Source organism: Delphinapterus leucas, chromosome 13 (genome assembly GCF_059928025.1).
Source record: "Delphinapterus leucas isolate spDelLeu-1000000601 "Yukka" chromosome 13, BTC_Dleu_Yukka2, whole genome shotgun sequence".
NCBI lineage: Eukaryota > Metazoa > Chordata > Mammalia > Artiodactyla > Monodontidae > Delphinapterus > Delphinapterus leucas.
Genome location: NC_143141.1, coordinates 6,470,023 through 6,490,060, shown reverse-complemented (window position 1 = coordinate 6,490,060; position 20,038 = coordinate 6,470,023). Strand labels below are relative to the sequence as shown.

At 43.1% G+C, this 20,038-nt stretch overlaps 1 long non-coding RNA gene across 1 annotated transcript; it reads left to right on the top strand.

The window, feature by feature from the left end:
• Window positions 1-7,834: 7,834 nt before the first annotated feature.
• LOC149747670 (uncharacterized) lies at window positions 7,835-13,465 on the top strand. The gene is made up of 2 exons (XR_016395330.1): window positions 7,835-8,489; window positions 8,687-13,465. It is a non-coding gene; the product is annotated as an uncharacterized LOC149747670 (long non-coding RNA).
• The last annotated feature ends 6,573 nt before the right edge of the window (window positions 13,466-20,038 follow it).

Genomic DNA, 20,038 nt, shown 5'->3' with positions numbered 1-20,038 from the left:
AAAGGCAGGCGAGGACACAGGAGGGCTGGGTCCTGTTCTGGGAAGGCCCCCCAGGGTCCTGCTCGGCCACAGTGGGGATGGAAGTTGGTGCAGCCTCTGTGGAGAACAGTATGGAGGGTCCTCGGAAAACTAAAAGTAGAGCTACCATATGACCCAGCACTCCCACTCCTGGGTATTTATCCGAAAAATACAGAAACGCCAATTTGAAAAGATACATGCACCCCAATGTTCATAGCAACATTATTTACAATTGCCAACATATGGAAGCAACCTAAGTGTCCATCAACAGGTGAATGGATAAAGAAGATGTGGGGTGTGTATGTGTATATATATATATATATATATATATATATATATATATACACACATATATATATACAATGGAATACTACTCAGCCATAAAAAAGGACAAAATTTTGCCATTTGCAGCAACGTGGATGGACTTGGAGGACATTATGCTAAGCCCGACAGACAAAGACAAATACTTTAATGATATCACTTATATGTGTAATCTAAAAAATACAACAAACTAGTGAATATAACAAAAAAGAAACAGACTCAGATACAGAGAACAAACTAGTGGTTACCAGTGGGGAGAGGGAAGGGGGAAGGGGTAAGATACAGATAGGGGAGTAAGAGGTACAAACTATTATGTATAAAGTAATCTACAAGGATATATTGTACAATACAGGGAATATAGCCAATAGTTTATAATAACTGTAAATGAAATATAACCTTAAAAAATTGTGAATTGCTACATTGTACACCTGTAACCTACATAATATTGTACATCAATTATACTTCAATAACATTTTTAAAAAAATCAAGTCAGGTTAGTAAAAAGAGAAGAGAGATTCTTTCAAAACCCGGATATAGGCTTACATTTTTTTGCTGTGTCTATGGCACTGAGAGATCCTATGGATATATGAGCTTACTCATAAATTTAGCATGAATAGGAGAGGTGAGGTAGGGAAAGAAGAAACATACCCTGGGGATGATAATTGTATTTATTTCTGATTTCTTAGCCTGGGTGACAGGCATATAGATACATAATATGGTAATGTTGTATAATTCTTTGTATGCTGAAGTGTTTTATTTTTTTAAGGGAAAGTGATGAGAAATAGTTAAAATTCATTCAGAAAAATAATTTTAAATACCATAGATTTATGTTTGTTTCATCAGACTGGGGTTGGTGTTTATATTGGGAGTAATTCCATAACTCTTAATTGCAGTGGATCTTCTGGTAGTTTGCTTCATTTTAAAATAAAAGGAAGGGGCTTCCCTGGTGGTGCAGTGGTTGAGAGTCCGCCTGCCGATGCAGGGGACACGGGTTCGTGCCCCGGTCTGGGAAGATCCCACATGCCGTGGAGCAGCTGCACCCGTGGGCCATGGCCGCTGAGCCTGCGCGTCCGGAGCCTGTGCTCCGCAACGGGAGAGGCCACAACAGTGACAGGCCCGCGTACCGCAAAAAAAAATAAAATAAAGTAAAATAAAAGGAAGTGAAATAATGGGTTCATCTAGCAAAGGGCCTGGGCTTTAGGGCTTGGTTGGTGACATCTGAACGGTTTCTGATGCCATCTAGTGGAAAGGACATGTACTGCTTCAGTCGTGACTGCTTTGGGAGCAGCAGTGACAGCCGTGGAAACACTCCAGGAACTTTAAAAAAAAATACTGATGCCTGGGCCCCACCCCCAGAGATTCTGATTTGATTGGGTCTTGGGTGCGGCTTGGGCATCAGGACTTTTTAAAAGTTCCTCGGGTGATTCTACTACAAAGCCAAGGTTGAGAACCACCAACCTAAAATGAATGAAACGTTTAACTCCTCGAGTGCTGTACTGACAAGTGCTGTTCATTCCTTCCTTCCGTCACTCAGCAAATATTTATTGAGCACATATTATATGCCAGATAATTTTCTAGGTCCTAGGAAAGTAAATTAATTAAGACTTAATCAAAATCCCTGTTCTCATGGAACATATACTCTCTTGAGAGGAGAAAGGCATGAGCCAATAAATAAACAGTGGAGAACGCTATCAGGAATGATAAGTACCATGCACAGAATTAAAAGAGGGTGATGGTATGGAAACTGGTGAGGTGGCTGCTTTCCTCGGGGCCAGAGAAATCTCTGGGGAGAAGCTGAAGATTAAAGGACAAGATGGAGCTAGTGCAAAGGCCCTGCGGTTGGAGTGAGTTTGGTCTCTCTAAAGAACAGAGGAAAGGCTGAGGTGAACAGAGCATGGGGCGGGGGGAGAGGGCCAAGTGATGCCAGGTCAGGTCCAAAGCTGGACTTTGGAAACTAGGGAAACGAGTTGGGGTTTTATTCCAACTGCACCAAGAAGCTACTGGGCTTTGAAGGAAGGTAGTAAATGATCTGTAAGGCTTGAATGCCAGCAACATTCTTTCACATATCTAAAAAACTGAGGCTTGTTCATCAGATTTCTCTAAAGGGTATCATGTTCAAAGCTATTTCTATAAGTAGCAGTTAGACACATGTTCATTGTTTACTAAAGGTGATTATTCTGCCTTTATTAAATTTTAACCTACAAGAAGAATTACAATTCAGAGGTCTCCAAGACCACTGTCCGGTTCAGTGGTTTGCTAGAAGGACTCATAGAACTCAGAAAAGCTGTTCTGCTCGCAGTTATGGTTTCTTACAGAGAAAGGGTACAGATTAAAGGCAGCCAAGGAAAGAGGCACAGAGGGCTGTGTCCAGGAGACAGCAGGTGCAAGCTTGCAGTCATCTCTGCTTATGGAGCCGTGTGAACGCTTGTTTCCCCTCACACCTGTGTGTGGCAACACACGGAACATTGCCAACCAGGCACCTCGCATTTATTACCAAAAGTAATAAGTCCAAGAGGGGCAGTATAAATGTATTATCTAGAAAGATAAGAGGTGACCAAATACTAGAAGGAACAGCTAAAATAGTTGAACGTGGTTGTTTCTGGGAAGAACCTGTGGGAAGGAGCCAGCCAGGAGACTGCTGTCCTTCATGATGAGCCTGTTACAACTGTCAGGCCTCTTGTACAGCTATCAGTTTGGTAAAATGAAAGATAACTACTGTTTTAAAAAATCAAAAAGAGGACTGTAAAAAGAAAACGTATTCATGTTTTTAAACATAGTAAAAGGCTGGTAAAATAAATATTTTTTACTGTGTAAAATTTTTAAGAGGAAATGGAAGGTACATCAACTGTACCACAATTTTTATTTTATTTTTTTTATTCTATTCTATTCTGTTCTGTTGTATTCTATTCTATTCTATTCATTTGCCATTCTATTCTATTCTATTCTATTCATTTTGCCATTCTATTCTATTCTATTCTATTCATTTGCCATTCTATTCTATTCTATTCATTTGCCATTCTATTCTATTCTATTCTATTCATTTGCCATTCTATTCTATTCTATACTATTCTATTCGTTTGCCATTCTATTTTATTCTATTCTATTCTATACTCTTCTATTTATTTGCCATTCTATTCTATTCATTTGCCATTCTATTCTATTCTATTCTATTCTATTCTATTCATTTGCCATGTGGCGCAGCTTGATCTGAGTTCCCCGACCAGGGATTGAACCCAGGCCCTCGGCAGTGAAAGTGCCTCTAACCACTGGACTGCCAAGGAATTCCCTCAATTTTTTTTAAAAAGAAGAAAGGATGGGAGATGAAAGATATCCAGAAAATGTTCTAGGAAGGAAAAAATGACAAATGAAACAAATAACATTTATTTATCTGACACAGAAGATTTTGGATTCTTTTGAGTGCTGTTTTTTAAACGTTATTTTTACAGACTTGTAAAAGCTACAAGGCTTTTCCTAGGTTCATTTGCAACAACAGTCCCCTCACTTTTTTGTAAAAGGCAGTGGGTTTCAACTTGTATTCCTCAGAGCCTGTGGGATTATGGGGAGGCACCTGCAGGGCACCTGGAGCTTCGTCCAGGGGACGCAACGTGAACAGGGCTCTGGGTGCCCCTACTTCAACGAGAATCTCTCTCCTTCGGTCTGGTTTACGTGGTGATGTTCTCTAAGAAAGGGATCCTCTGCTGCTAAAACGAAGGCTGCAAACCGCGCCAGAGTCTTAGGTCCCGCAAGGGTCTTGGGTCTGAGGAAGGGTTCCGTACTTAAGTTCAGAAATATCTCAGGTCACAACGTCTAGGCACTGAGCTCTGTATTTGGACAAGGGGTGCTAGGTTTGGAGAAGGGGTTGGGGGTCTGGTCGCTCAGCACCGGCTCAGGTGCTGGAAGCTGTGGTGTTGGTGGGGTCCTGTGTTGGCAGGTTCAGGTGATCAAGTTACAGGTGAGCGATTCTCTCACTCACTCACCTGAAGACCCTACAGAGCTTGAGCTCCTTGACTCTGCAGGGCCTCCTGGTCATAACATAGGGACTTTCCTGCATTCTTTGTCAGCAGACCTTTACTGAACCCGACATTGGGCCAGGCACTGGGTAAGAGCTTGGATCCAGCCATGAAGAAGGGCGGGCCCCTGGCTTCATGGTGGGTGGTCTAGTTGATGACACAGGCAATTGCAGGATATCGTTGGATCACTCATTTAGCATCTGTCCCCCTAGAGCCACTCTCCACATTCCTGTACCCTGCCATCAACCACAGGAGGATGGTTATAGCCTGCTGTGGACCACATAACAGGCTCCCTAGCCCCCTGGCTTCCAACTGGGTTTGCCATTGGGTAGCTCCAGCAGATCTGAGTGGCAGGAGACTGGGGTGTTGAGGGTAGTTCTTTCCCTAGCTCTGATGAAGGTCGCTGATCCTATATGACTCTTTCCTTCCAGGTTCTGACAATTCCTCCCTTCATTTGTCTCTTTGGGCTTAGAGGTGATAACTGCCCCACTAGGTTATTACACTAATTCTGTGGCTGCCCACATCCACCCCTAGAGTTACATAATTTAAATGTGGCATGTTTCCTGTTGACCAGAGCAACTCTGACAAGTGCGATGTTAGGCTAGACACAGAGCCGAGCACTGAGTTGGGTGTAGCTTGTTATGAGGATGTGGGGAAGGGGTTGGGTGGGCAGGAATGGTGGGGTAACTTTTGTTGTGCCCTGATCTGATTGGCTACCATCTTGTGGTTTAAAAGCCATAATAAACAGTTTGGATTGTCTAAAGCAGGGGTCAGTAAATTACTACCTGGGCCAAATCCGTCTGTGTTTTTAAATAAAGTTTTATTGGAACCTAGCCACACCCCTTCATTTACATGTTGTCTCCAGTTGCTTTGGTGTTACAGCAGCAGTGTTACTGACCCAGGTCTTTGTACTCTTCCATCAATAGAGATTGATAAGGGACCAAAGAGAAATTCAGGCAAGGCTTTACTGGGGCTCGTGCTGGGGCACCAGGGAACAAAAACAAGTAACTGTGCCCTTGCTCGCTCCATGAGCAGGCATGAGCTGGTCCCTAAGATGGGGTGAGGATGGGGTCGGGTCCGTGGGTTGGGCAGAAGGAGTGGCTTAGGTGATCTGCCCACCCCTTTGGTGATGCTGTATGCAGGGAGCACGTGTGGGACACTGCTTTTATGTCCGGCACCTCAGAAATAGCAGTTGGTTTGTGGCCTTTTTGTATCTTGTTCATAATTGCCCTGACTGTGCATGTGTGTGGTTATTTTTAGTCCCTTATAGTTTCTTTGTATTCTGTTGCTCTAGGAGACATTTGTCCAGATGCAAGTGCAAGCACTCCGGTAGAGGGTCCCAGGTCCCAGCCTATCTCAGCAGGGCTGAGTAATCATGACAGGTACTGTGTGGCCCACGACACCTAAAATATATACTATCTGGCTGATACAGAAAGAAGGTTGTTGATCCTTGATCTAAGGCAGCAGTTCTCAAAGTGTGGTCTGTAGAAACTTGGAGAGTACCTGAGACACTTTGAGGAGTTTGGTGAGGTCCAAATTATTTTCATAATAAGTGTAAGACCTTTGCCTTTAAAAAAAAATTTTTTTTTATTGCATTGACATTCGCACTGATGGTGCAATAGTGATGCTGGGTAAACTTGCTGGTCCTTTAGCAGGAATTAAGGCAGCAGCACTAAGATGTTCTATCAATCATATTCTTCACTGCTATGTATGCACAGTTAAAAAGGAATAACGGTCAGTCTCACTTAAGAATGTGCTTGATGAAGCGGTAAACGTCATTGATTTTATTAACTCTAATCCCTTGAGCACATGCTTTTTTAATCCTCTGTCTGACAAGATGAGAAGTACCCACAAAGCACTCATGCTGCATCCATGGTTGTCTCCAAGAAAAGCACGTTGGCGACTGTTTGAATTATGAGCTGAATTAGCCACTTTTTTTCATGAAACACCGTTTTTACTTGAAAGGATGATTAGCAGATGGACTGTAGTCGTTCAGGTTCAGGTACTTGGCAAACGTTTTCTTGAAAATGAACAAGGTGAGCCTGTGACTTCAAGGGTAGTGTTCGTTGCCAATGATAAAATTTGAGCATTTGCATGAAAATTAGAGTTTTGGAAAACTTGTATCTGCCACTGTGAGCTTCACAGCTTCACAATACTTAAAATACTTGTCTGTTGAGATCAGTGAGGATATTAATAAATGTGATTCTTATAAGGTATAATGAAATGTATCAACATTTGGAAGATCTGCATATTGCTGTGAACAATATTTTTCCAAATAACTAATGTATGATAATCTGAAAATCATCCCTGGTAAAATGTGCAAGATAGACCAATGAACTTTAATGTAATGGACTATGAAAATTCGTTAGTATGGTTTCAATTTCACAGCATAAAGAACCTTCAAGAGACTTCACTTGTTGAGTGTTGGTGTTGTATCAAAGAATTGCCACAATTATGTAAAAAGGCTATTAAAATACCCCTCCCTTTTTCTTTTCAACTCAATATCTGAGTGAGGGGCTTCCCTGGTGTCGCAGTGGTTGAGACTCCGCCTGCCGATGCAGGGGACATGGGTTCGTGCCCTAGTCCGGGAGGATCACTCATGCCGCAGAGCTGCTGGGCCCGTGAGATATGGCCGCTGAGCCTGCGCGTCCGGAGCCTGTGCTCCGCAAGGGGAGAGGCCACAGCAGTGAGAGGACTGCGTACCGAAAAAAAAAAAAAAAACCGGAGTGAGGCTGGATTGTCTACATATATATCAACCAAAGGAACGTGTTCCAACAGATTAAGTACAGAAGTAAATAGGAGTATGTTTTGAGCTTTCTTCCATTAAGCCAGACATTAAGACACCTGTAAAAACGTAATGCTACTCTTTTCACGAAATGTGTTTTATTTGAGAATATGTAGCCATTTTCGTTGCTGTTTTTAAGAGAATAAATATTTTAACGTTTTAGCAGTTTTAATTTGTAATATGGTAAATCTTGATAGGTATAACCCATACAGACAAAAGCTCTTTGGGGTCCTCAATAATTTTTTTGTTTTAATAATTTTTATTTATTTATTTATTTATTTTTGGCTGTGTTGGGTCTTCGTTGCTGCGTGCGGGCTTTCTCTAGTTGCAGCGAGCGGGGGCTACTCTTCGTTGTGGTGCGCGGGCTTCTTATTGCGTCGGCTTCTCTTGTTGCGGAGCACGGGCTCTAGGCGCGCGGGCTTCAGTAGTTGTGGCACGCGGGCTCTAGAGCGCAGGCTCAGTAGTTGTGGCGCATGGGCTTAGTTGCTCCACGGCATGTGGCATCTTCCCAGACCACGGCTGGAACCCGTGTCCCCTGCATTGGCAGACGGATTCTTAACCACTGTGCCACCAGGGAAGCCCCTCAGTAACTTTTAAGAGTATAAAGTGTCCTTGAGACCAATAAATTTTAGAACTTCTGGTCTGTGAAAGGGAAATCTGGAAGTCCCTTGACAGTGAGGCAGCGTTTGGGAGACGGAGGTGCTGGGCAGTCTACAAACCCCAGGGTGTGGATGGACATAATTTTGAATATCACGAAAGCCAGGGTTTTGTGTGCTGGGCCTTTATAGTCATTACCTTGTTTACAACAACTTTCTGAAGTTGGTGCTGTTTGACCTGTCACTTACAAAAGAGGAAACCGAGACACAAATCTCAGTGCACAAAGCTGGTAACTGGAGTGAGGACTCAGACCCAGCCAGCTGACTTCAGGCTGCATGTTCTTACCTGCGACACCATGTGCCCTGGACACAAGTCTCTTTTGCTTCTGCTCCTTTCCCAATAAACTGAAACGGTTCGTGAAAACCCTGTCTCACTATTTACCACCCTGCCAATACCAAGGGACATGCGCTGTAGCTCTTATCAAATTACCTTTAGTCCCGCTGAATGAGTTCTAGCACAGTTAAATGAAGACAGAGGCAGTCAAAGAGTCCAAAATTATCTTCAACGGGGAAATGAAAACAATAAGCACTTACTTCTTCATTTGTTTCCGCTCATGAGTTCTTACACAATCTACAGTTTGGAGCTGTTTTCAATTCTCTTCATGACATTAGTGAGGTAAAGGCACCCCCGGTTCTCTTCAGGTGGATCATTTCTTGCTGCATGAACAAAAGGGGAGTTCAAAGTCACTACTTTCACAGGTTTGGTCTTTTTCATTGGAAGAATTTAGAAATGCTTGAAATTAATTTCATGTCAGATGTGTTGAAATAATCTAAAGGCTGAAATAAAAGTTCTATTGAAGGAGGCGAACAGTAAGGCCAGTTTTATGCTTAAAAATCCAAAAAGAAAGATTAATTTAAAAAAGTAATAAACCACACAACTCTTTCTCCTCTTTTAGGTATTTGAGGCAGGGATAGCCCAAGAGAATGGCTCCCTTCCTGTGGATCTCCTGTTGCCAGAAGGGAAGCCTGAGGCCCAGAGGGCTCCAGATGTGCCCAGAGTTACAAAGCAGGGAATGCTAAGCCCCTCCTCGTGCAGCCCGAAGACTCCTCAGGGGCAGGGATGAGTCTCATCCACGTTGTCCCCCCCAGCTCATGCTTGGGAGGTGTTTGCTGAGCTGCACCCAAGTCGCAGACCAGGTGAGCCTGCTTCTGAAGCTCTGCTTACCTTCCCGGTTCACTCCTATTCTGGCTGAGTTGGTCAAGTCCTTTGGATGCCCTGAATCGAGGAGAATAAACCCCAATGATTGGTGACTACACGGCATCTAGAAGGGCTTTGGGGAGAGTTGGAGAAACGGAAAGAGCTTTCTGATGCTAACATACTCCCAGGCGGTGACGATTCATCTGATGGACAGAAAATCAAAGGTTTCCACTGAAGCTGCCTCCGTCTTTTTTGTCTTTCCTGGTTTTTCTGAAAGAGCCACTTGGGAGGGATAAGAAATAAACCAACCGCAAGCACTCATAGGTGGCACCACGGAGAGACTTGTACTGTTTTGCTGTGTGTTTCATAGTGTTCCATGTGGAACGTGGCTCGAAGCTGCTGTCACCCCAGGAAGGGGCAGGTGGAGTCTCAGGAGGCAAAAGAGAAGAAACACCTGCCACTCCTTTCAGCTGGGGATGGGGACGACTTCAGAAAGGACTCATAGGCAGACGTCTGAGGAAAGGGAACAGATTCCAATCTTACACTTACAAGGGATGTTTCCTGTCTCTCAGTACAATTTTTTAAAATTTATTTATTTATTTATGTATTTATTTATTCTTGGCTGCGTTGGGTCTTCGTTGCTGCGCGCGGGCTCTCTCTAGTTGGCGGTGAGCGGGGGCTACTCTTTGGTGCGGTGCGCGGGCTTCTCATTGCAGTGGCTTCTCTTGTTGTGGAGCACGGGCTCTAGGCGCGCGGACTTCAGTAGCTGTGGCACGTGGGCTCTAGAGCGCAGGCTCAGTAGTTGTGGTGCACGGGCTTAGTTGCTCCGCGGCATGTGGGATCTTCCCGGACCAGGGCTCGAACCCATGTCCCCTGCATTGGCAGGCGGATTCTAAACCACTGCGCCACCAGGGAAGCCCTCTGAATACAATTTTTTCCATCCTAAAAGTAATACATTTTATTTAGAAGTCACATGGACGTAAAAAGAAAAAAATAACCTAGAGATCATCAAAGACAAATATGGTACGATATCACTTATATGTGGAATCTAAAAAAATGATATAAATGAACTTGTTTACACAACAGAAGTAGACTCGCAGACGTAGAAAACAAACTTATGGCTACCAGAGGGGAAAGGGTGGGGAAGGGATAAATTAGGAGTTTGGGATTAACATATACACACTCCTATATATAAAATAAACAAACAACAAGGACCTACTATATAGCTCAGGGAAATATATTCAATATCATGTAATAACCTATAATGGAAATCTGAAAAAGAATATATGTATACATACATATATATATGTATAAAACTAAATCACTTTTCTGTACACCTGAAACTAACACATTGTAAATTAACTATACTTCAATAAAAAAATTAAGAAAGGAAAAAGAAAAAGGTAAATATCTAAAGACAACCAATGTTTACAGCTTTAAGTGTACACACACACACACACACACACAGCACATTTATTTTGCTTTTTGCATTTAGCATTATGCCATAGGGAATGTTGCTATATTTTTTTAAACTTTTTATTTTGAAATAACTGCAGATTCACAGGAAATTGCAAAACAATGTAGGGAGAGTTCCCATGCACTCTTCACCCAGTTTCCCTCAATGGTAGCATCCTGGGTAACTCTAGTACACAATCAAGATTGGGAAACAAGCAATGTTACAATGTATGTGTATAGTTCTATGCAATTTTATCACATGTACACATGTGTGTGGCCACCATCACAGTTAAGATACAGAACTGTACCATCACACAAAGCTCCTCATGCCACCCTTCTAGAGTCATACCCACCTCTCTGCTCCCCCATCCCTAATCTCTGCAAACCATTAATCTATTTTTCATCTCCAAAATTTTGTCTTTTCAAAAATGTTATATAAATGGAATCAGAAGTATATGATCTTTTGAGACTGGCTTTTTCTTTTCACCCAGTGTAGTTTCCTTGAGATCCATCCAAAATGTAACATATATCAATAGTCCATTCATTATTAATTGCTGAGAAGTATTCCATGTATGGACTTACCATATACAGTTGACCCTTGAACAACAACATGGGTTTGAACTGCACTGGTCTGCTTCTATGTGAGTGTTTTTTTAATAACTATAGTACCTATATTTTCATTTTATAGATCTACACAGTGCAAGAAAAAGTGTTTTTTTTTTAAAGTTTATGTTTGATTAGAGATCACAGTATGTGAAATCAAAAGAACTAGGATCTGAGTCCTGATTCTACCCAAATGTTTCAGCTTCCTGCCCTTGGGTGAGTCATTTATCAGTTCCTTTGTTTCTGAGGCAGAGATAGCAGTGCCTGGATTTTTAAAAAATACTTATTTATTTATTTGGTTGCACCAGCTCTTAGTTGTGTCAGGCAGGCTCCTTAGTTGCGGCTCATGGGCTCCTTAGTTGCAGCAGTTGGGCTCCTTAGTTGCAGCATGGGAACTCTTAGTAGTGGCATGCATGTGGGATCTAGTTCCCTGACCAGGGATCGAACCCAGCTCCCCTGCATTGGGAGCATAGAGTCTTATCCACTGTGCCACCAGGGAAGTCCCCAGTGCCTGGATTTTCAACTGTGTGTGGGGCTGATGCCCCTCACCTACGTTGTTCAAGGGTCAACTGTAATTTTAAATGGTTGGTAAACAACGTTTACAATGACTGATATAATATTCCTGCTGGTAGAGATGCAGTAGATTTCCTAGCTATTCCCTTACTGTTGAACACTTAGGTGTTCCTGATGAAAATAAATGCTACTGACTATCTTGCCCAAAAAGGTTTTCCTGATTCTGATTTCTTTAAGATAGACTTTCAGAAGTGGAATTATTTACACAAAGGATATTAATGTTTTTCAGACTTTTAATGCATGTTACCAAATAACCTTTCCAAAAGGTGTACTTGTCTATATAGCTCCCCCATAGCCATTTAGAGATTAAGATAAGAGGGTTTCCTAAATTACAGGCTGAATAATAAATGTGTAACTTGCTTTCTGCCGAAGCCAACTCAGTGTTCATAGGAGAAGCTAATGAGCCCTGTTATGTCCGAGATGTACTTAGTTTGGTATGTGTGATCTAAACTTATCTTGGCATCATGCTGCCCACTGTGATCAACATGACTAGAGGCAAAATGTTGCACCCATGCTGCGTCCAACAGTGGCCAGGAGGCCTGTGTGTGCTTTGATCTGTGCCTCCTCTGGATTTTTTTTAGCTACCTCAGAGAGGCTGATCCCTGAAGAAGTAAAAGTGAGAGAATCAAAAAAGCTCAGGGCTTCCCTGGTGGCGCAGTGGCTGAGAGTCCGCCTGCCGATGCAGGGGACACGGGTTCGTGCCTCGGTCTGGGAAGATCTCACATGCCACGGAGCGGCTAGGCCCGTGAGCCATGACCACTGAGCCTGCGCGTCCGGAGTTTGTGCTCCGCAACGGGAGAGGCCACAACAGTGAGAGGCCCGCGTACAGAAAAAAAAAAAAAAAAAAAGCTCAGATATATGGGACTTCCCTGGTGGTCCAGTGGTTAAGACTCTGCACTCCCAAAGCAGGGGGCCTGGGTTCAATCCCTGATCAGGGAACTAGATCCTGCATGCCAGAAATAAAAGATCCCACATGCCACAACTAAGATCCCACACATGGCAATGAAGATCCTGCATGCTGCAACTAAGACACAGCACAGCCAAATTTAAAAAAAAAACAAAACTCAGATCTAAAAAGATAAAGCTGGAGGTATCACACACCCTGATTTCAAACTATGCTACAAAGCTATTCTAATCAAAACAGTGTGGTGTTGGCATAAAAACAGACACCTAGATAAATGGAACAGAATAGAGAGTCCAGAAATAAACCCACATATATATGGTCAATTAATTTATGACAAAGGAGCCAAGAATATACAATAGGGAAAGGACAGTCTCTTCAATAAATGGTGTTGGGAAAACCGGACAGCCGTGTGAAAGAAGAAACTAGACCACTACCTTACACTATACACACAAATTAACTCAAAATAGATAAAAGCCTTGAATATAAGACCTGAAACCATAAAACTCCTAGAAGAAAATATAGGCAGTAAGCTCCTTGACATTGGTCTTGGCATTGAATTTTTGCATCTGGCACCAAAGGCAAAGGCAACAAAAGCAGAAACAAACAAGTGGGACTACATCAAACTAAAAAGCTTCTGCACAGCAAAGGAAACCATCAACAAAATGAACGGGCAACCTACAGAATGGGAGAAAATATTTGCATATCATATATCTGATAAAGGGTTAATATAATATCCAAATTATATAAAGAACTCAACTCAATAGCAAAACAAACAAAGAAACAAATGAAAATGATTACGAGTGGGCAGAAGGGGCTTCCCTGGTGGCTCAGTGGTTGAGAATCTGCCTGCCAATGCAGGGGGCACGGGTTCGAGCCCTGGTCTGGGAAGATCCCACATGCCGTGGAGTAACTAGGCCCGTGAGCCACAACTACTGAGCCTGCGCGTCTGGAGCTTGTGCTCCGCAACAAGAGAGGCCACAACAGTGAGAGGCCCGTGCACTGTGATGAAGAGTGGCCCCCGCTCGCCGCAACTAGAGAAAGCCCTTGCACAGAAACGAAGACCCAACACAGCCCAAAATAAATAATAAAGAAGCTTTCATTTAAAAAAAAAAAAAAGAGTGGGCAGATCTAAAAAGACATTTTTCCAGAGAAGACATACAGATGGCTGACAGGCTCATGAGAAGGTGTTTAACATCACTAGTTATCAGGAAAATGCAAATCAAAACCATAATGAGATATCACCTCACACCTGTTAGAATGGCTATTATCAAAAAAGACAAGAAATAACAAGCGTTGGCAAGGATGTGAAGAAAAGGGAACTCTTGTAAACTGTTGGTGGGAATGTAAATTGGTGCAGCCACTATGGGAAACACAGAGGTCCCTCAAAAAATTAAAAATAGAACTACCATATGATCCAGCTATTCTACTTCTGGGTATTCATCCATAGAAAACCAAAACACTAATTTGAAATGAAAACACTAATTTGAAAAGATGCACCACCCACCCCCAGCCATGTTCATTGCAGTATTATTTACAATAGCCAAGGTATGGAAACAACCTAAATGTCCATTGATCAATGTCCATTGATAGATTAATGGATAAAAAAGATCTATATATATGTTATATATATTATACATTATACATTGTATAACATACATTGTATGTATACATTGTATATATACATTGTATAATATATACATTGTATATATACATTGTATAATATTATATTATATATATTATACTTTATATATATGCAGTAGAGTACTACTCAGCCGTAACAAAAGAAATCTTGCCATTGTGACACCATGGATGAGCCTTGAAGGTGTGTGCTAAGTGAAATAAGTCAGACAAATACCATAGGATTTTATTTATATGTGAAATTTAAAAAACAAAACAAAACTCAAATGCAGGGAACAGACTGGTGGTTATCAGAGGGGAAGGGGGTTGGGGGAGTGAATGAAACAGGTGAAGGGGGTTAATTATATGATGACGGATGGTTACTAGACTTACTGTGGGGATCACTGGTAGTGTATACAAAGATCAAATTTTTATGTTGTACACCTGAAACTAATGTTATACAACAGTTTTACCTCAATTTTAAAAAAAGCTCAGATCTGAGAGGACAAGTGACTGGCATGGATGTACACGCCACTGACATGTTGAGACCATCAAGGGCAACAACCAGCTGGGAGCTTCATCTTCAGGACTGACCTGCTGTTTGAATTAAATCAACTGACTTGGGACCCTTGCTGTATCATTAGTGATATTAATCAGCTAACCTCACGAGTGAAAATTGATTCCTAAAGGCACCTCATCCACCTAATACAGACATCTCTGAAATACTGACATTCTTTGCATATAAACAATTGAAAAGTTTTGGTTAAAGATGCTACTGTCTTACCTTCCTGTGATCAGTGCTGTAAGACGCCCCACCCTCATCACAGGACATATTGATAGCTCTAGTCCAGGGAACTGTAATAAGCTCTGACCTGCCAGGAATCTGGAGCCAGCGGGGGATGACTGACCACTGCTACAGGGAACTTTAGTCCAGAGCCAAGCCTGGGGGAACCTTGCAAACTCAAGTCAGGGTCCCTTATCAGGACCCGGCACACCATCTCTGCTTAGAGAAGGCAATGGTTCTCAACAGAGTTGGGTGTCTTCCTTGTCAACTTAAGAGATCCATTTGGACCCAGAAAGGGAAAATTGGAACTAAGGCATTAGGGTTTATGGTTCAGCTCGTGTAAGTTACTGCAACGTGCTTCACGGAAGGTCAGCTGGATTGCAGTGAGAGAAGGTTACAGCCAACATATGCGGCCACCTTGATCTCCTCTCCCCTGACTTTAAGGTGTGTAGCTGCAGAAGTCAGCAGCTAGACGTGCTCAGCATTGCTTGGACCACGCTCGGGACTGAGGTGGGCCTAGTCCCCCCGAAGTAGCTGGGTTTTATACCATGTTACAAACATCTTATAAAGTCCTGTGTGTGTTGGTACCACAGATTTGGCAACAAGAATTCAGGAACTTAGTCATAGGAAACCACTTATAAGTAAAAAGCAATCACAGAGTGGGAGAAAATATTCATAATACTTGTATCTGACAGGGGACTCATATACCAAATATACAAAGAGCTCCTACAAATCAATATGAATAAGTCAGGCAGCTGAATGCAAAAATGGGCCAAAGGCTTTAATGGGAACACTACAACAGAGAACATGAAATATCCAATAGCAAAGGAAGAAGTGCTGAACTTCCTTAGTCATCAGGGAAGTGAGAATTAAGAGAACGATGTGATACCACCACACTCCCACTGGAAGGGCTAGAAAAAAGAAGGAAAATATTGATTGTTGGTGTAAGGAAAATCTCATTCACTGAATTCTCCTGTACTCCAAATGGGGAGCTTTTCTCCTCACCAAGCAATTCTCCAGCTCCCTGGCAGACACCAGCTGGGTGTCCTACAATTTAAATCAGTTCTAACACTCTCTACCTGGAGTTAGCATCAAACCCCACTGGTTAAGGGCTCAGTCCCATGAGACTGTTCCCCACCCCCGCCTCCCCAAACTACACACATTAAATGCAGGTCTTGGTTGTCACCCAAGCTTTTGACCAACTGGCTATAAATCAGAGGTTCCTATGACCCCGTTTTTTGGTTCAGTAATTTGCTAGGATGGCTCACAGAACTCAGGAAAGCAGTTTACTTACTACTTCTGATTTATTGCGAAGGATATTTCAAAGGACACAAATGAACAGCCAGATGGAAGAGGTGCTTAGGACATAGGATGAAGGAAGGGGCACGGAGCTCCTGTGCTCTCTACAGGGGTGCCATACTTCCAGCACCTCCCTGCGTTACACCAACGTGGAAGCTCTCTGAGATCTGTGCTTTTGGGTTTTTATGGTGGCTTCATTATGTAGGCATCATTGATTAAATCATTGGCCATTTGGTGATAATTCAACCTCCAGTCCCTCTCCCCTCCCCTGAGCTTGGGGTGGGGGGGCTGAACGTTCCAACCCTCCAATCACCTGGTGGGTTCCCTTGGCAACAAGCCCCACCTTTCTGGGCTTTCCAAAAGTCAGCTCATTAACATAAACGCGGGTGTGGTTGTATTCCAAGGGTTTTAGGAGCTCTGTGCCAGGAATGAGGACAAAGACCAAATAAATATTTCTCATAAGTTGCCATATCACACTTGGTGACCATGTCATAGACAGCTGAGGGAAACAGAGGCTGGTACAATCAACTTTGGAAAACTGTTTGGCAGAATTTACTGAAACTGAACGTGCACATAGACTGTGACCCAGGAATTCTACTCCTGGGTGTGCAGTCAAGAAAAGTCAGTGCTTATACCCACAGCGTGAATGGTCATAGCTGCTCTATTCATTATAGTTTCCCAAACTGGAAACTACCTACATGCCCACCAACAATAGAATCGGTAAAGAAATTCTTGTATAATGTAGTCACACGATAGACTATTGTATTAATTGTACCACAAACTGGGTGGCTTAAAAGAACCCAGAAATTTATTTCCCCAGTTTTGGAAGCTAGATTTCTGAAACGAAGATATTACCCGAAAACTGGGTTCACCTCTTGGTAGGTGTTGAGCCAAAAGCTACAACCAAGCCAAAGATGGGGAGAAGGAAGCATTTATTACTTGCGACAAGTAAGGAGAACACCGGGGACCTTTCCCCAAGCAGTGTCTCCCCTAACAGCAAAATTGGGAAAGTTTTAAGCTAAGGTACGTGCATATTCATGAAGGGGCTTGAGCAGAGGAGAACTCAGCATAGAATTAGGGCAAAGGTCGACAGAGTCCAGGCTTTAGTTGGTTGAAGTCAAGAGGGTCAACGTCATCCTTCCATCCTCCACCAGGGGATGGAGGGGGGCTTAGTTCCTGCAGAACTCAGAGACTGTCTCAGATTGTTACGTATATTCCTTGAGGAGGAACTAGGACTCAGTTTTATCGCTGAACTATTGTTTCTTGACTGCTTTCCCTCTGTCCCTGTGTTCCCTCAATTTCCTTAAGATCAATGATTATTGAGACCTGTTACAAACATCTTATAAAGGGCAAGCATTGTGGCCAGGCTTATAAGGATCACCAAGTGGCTTAGACCAAAATGGCTTTTCTTATGGCAAGAAAGCCATGCCTGGTTCTCTTTCTCCGGGGACCCCCTGCCTTATCTGCTGACAAAGGCTTTGGCAGGGTCAGGCTCCAGGATGCTTCCTTGCCTCTTCCAGCTTCTGGTGGCTCCAGATGTTCTCAGCTTGTGGCAACATCACTCCAGTCTCTGCCGCTCTCCTCCCTGTGTGTAACTTTGGTGAGAGCCACCTATTCAGTTGTCTCCCTTTTGTTTTGAGCTTCCTGGGATTCTTGCAGCCAACAAAGAGACAATGAAACATTTCCTTGCCTCATGCCAAAGTTACTGCTCCCTCTTTGTCACAGGTTGTGGTGTTGTCCCTTGCCTCCGCCTCCCTGCCCCCCAAATTCCTATGTTGAGTTGTAACTCCCAGTTAGAAAGTGACTGTATTTGTATAGGGTCTTTAAAGAAGTAATTGAGTTCAAGTGAGGTCATTAGGGTGGGCCCTAATCCACTATGATTGGTGTCTTTTTAAGAAGAGATTACGAGGGCTTCCCTGGCAGTCCAGCTGAAACTGTGCAACCCAGATTGGGACTTGAACCCACATTCTTTTAACTGAGCTCACACACCTGGTCTCAGGACTTAATGAAGGTCAGGTTCTTGATGTCTCATGTAGAAAGAATTCAGTGAGAGACAAAGTGATAGGTAAGAAGTGGATTAATTTAGAGAGAAACACACTCCACAGACCTGTGGGCCATCTCAGAAGGCAAGAGCAGCCCCAGGGTATGGGGGTTGTCGGTTTTTATAGGGGTGGGTAATTTCATAGGCTAATGAGTGGGAGGAGTATTCCAGCTATTTTGGGGAAGTGGTGGGGATTTCCAGAAATTGGGCCACCACCCACTTTTTGACATCATGGTCGGCCTTGGACGGTATGTATGACTGGATGTATGCCCAGGAGAGCTTTGGGTCTCTACTGGTGGAATGGTGTCTCCTCAAAACTCATGTCCACCTCAGAATGTGACCTTATTTGGAAATGGGGTTTTTGCAGATGCAGTTAGTTAAGATGAGGACATACTAGATTAGGGTGGGCCCTAAACCCAATGACTGGTGTCCCCATAAGAAAGCCACATGAAGCACAGACACACGGGAAAGAAGGCCACATGACTGCAGAGGCAGAGATGGGAATGGTGCAGCATAAGCCAAGGGACGCCAGAGACCGCTGGGCATCACGGGAAGCTAGGAGGAGACAAGGAAGGATTCTTCCCCAGAGCCTTTAGAGGGAGCCTGGCTCTGCTGACACTCTTATTTTGGACTTTTAGCCTCCAGAACTGTGAGAGGACAAATTTCTGTTTGTGGTTATTTGTTACCAGGGCCTGAGAGTTGTTTTCGGGGAACACGTAGGAAACCCTGGATTACCATTGTTAAATAACGAAAAGTCAACTGTGTAAATTTTAAAGATTTAATTGGTTTTATTGAGCAGTTCATGAGTCGGGCAGCATCCCATCTAGCAAGTAGAGAGGAGCTCCCATACAGAAAAGAAAAGGTTTTCAAAGGCAAGACAAAGAAGTCTAAGCAAGGAAGATTTATTTCAGGCATAGGTAACCTACTTATGGGGGATGGAAGGAGTCTTTGTGACAGGTTACTTCATCTTCCTTTGGGGCATGGTGACCGATTAGCTCATTGGTGCTGACCAGAAAATTCCTGGTTAAGACTACATTTCTGGGGGAGGGTGAAGCTTCAGTTAGGTTAGTAGTGTGACCTAGCATAAGTGACTCCATCTGGGGCCTCTGGTTTTCTTTTTAACACCAACCTAATTTTGAAAATGCTCTTACAGAAAGAAAAATATTTAGTTTTTTGGGGTGGTGGGGCACATAATGTTCACATATTTTGAAACAACTTAAAAAAAAACCACAGCAAAACCTATGCAGGTAAGCTCATTGCTGTAACAGACATCCCAAACACAATAAAGTTTATTTACTATAGTAAATAAATAAAATGAGAGTACTTTCATGATAATTCGAATCAGTTTCCCAGGAGTCCAAGCGTTACCAAGTTATATCTGCTGCTGTTAGTTAACTGGCAGGACCCTTCTACAGGGATATCTAATAGTCGAGTGAAGAAGCCTTCAGAATATGCATGCCCCTTGACCCAGCAGTTTCTCTTCCTTCAATTATACTTTAGAATTAAGGTGGCGCGCAACTAGATAATTCTCGAGCTACTAGCATGAGTTAGCGCAGACTGTATCTCCCAAACTTGCCTGCTGGGAATCGCTGGTGGAATCCCTGTAGGGTTTTGTAGGTCTAAGGGAGGAACTGAGGAAGTCTGGAACACACCCTTCGGTGATTCCCAACCCAGAGTACACACTAGGCACCTGGGCAGGTGTTTTTGCTTTTTGTTTGTTAATACCTGGCCACCAGGACCAGGCACTAGCATTTTTGAAGGCTCTCGGGGAACTTCCAATGCACAGCTAAGGCCCAGAATCAGCGCCCTTGGGCAGGCTGCGGTAAAAAGTTGT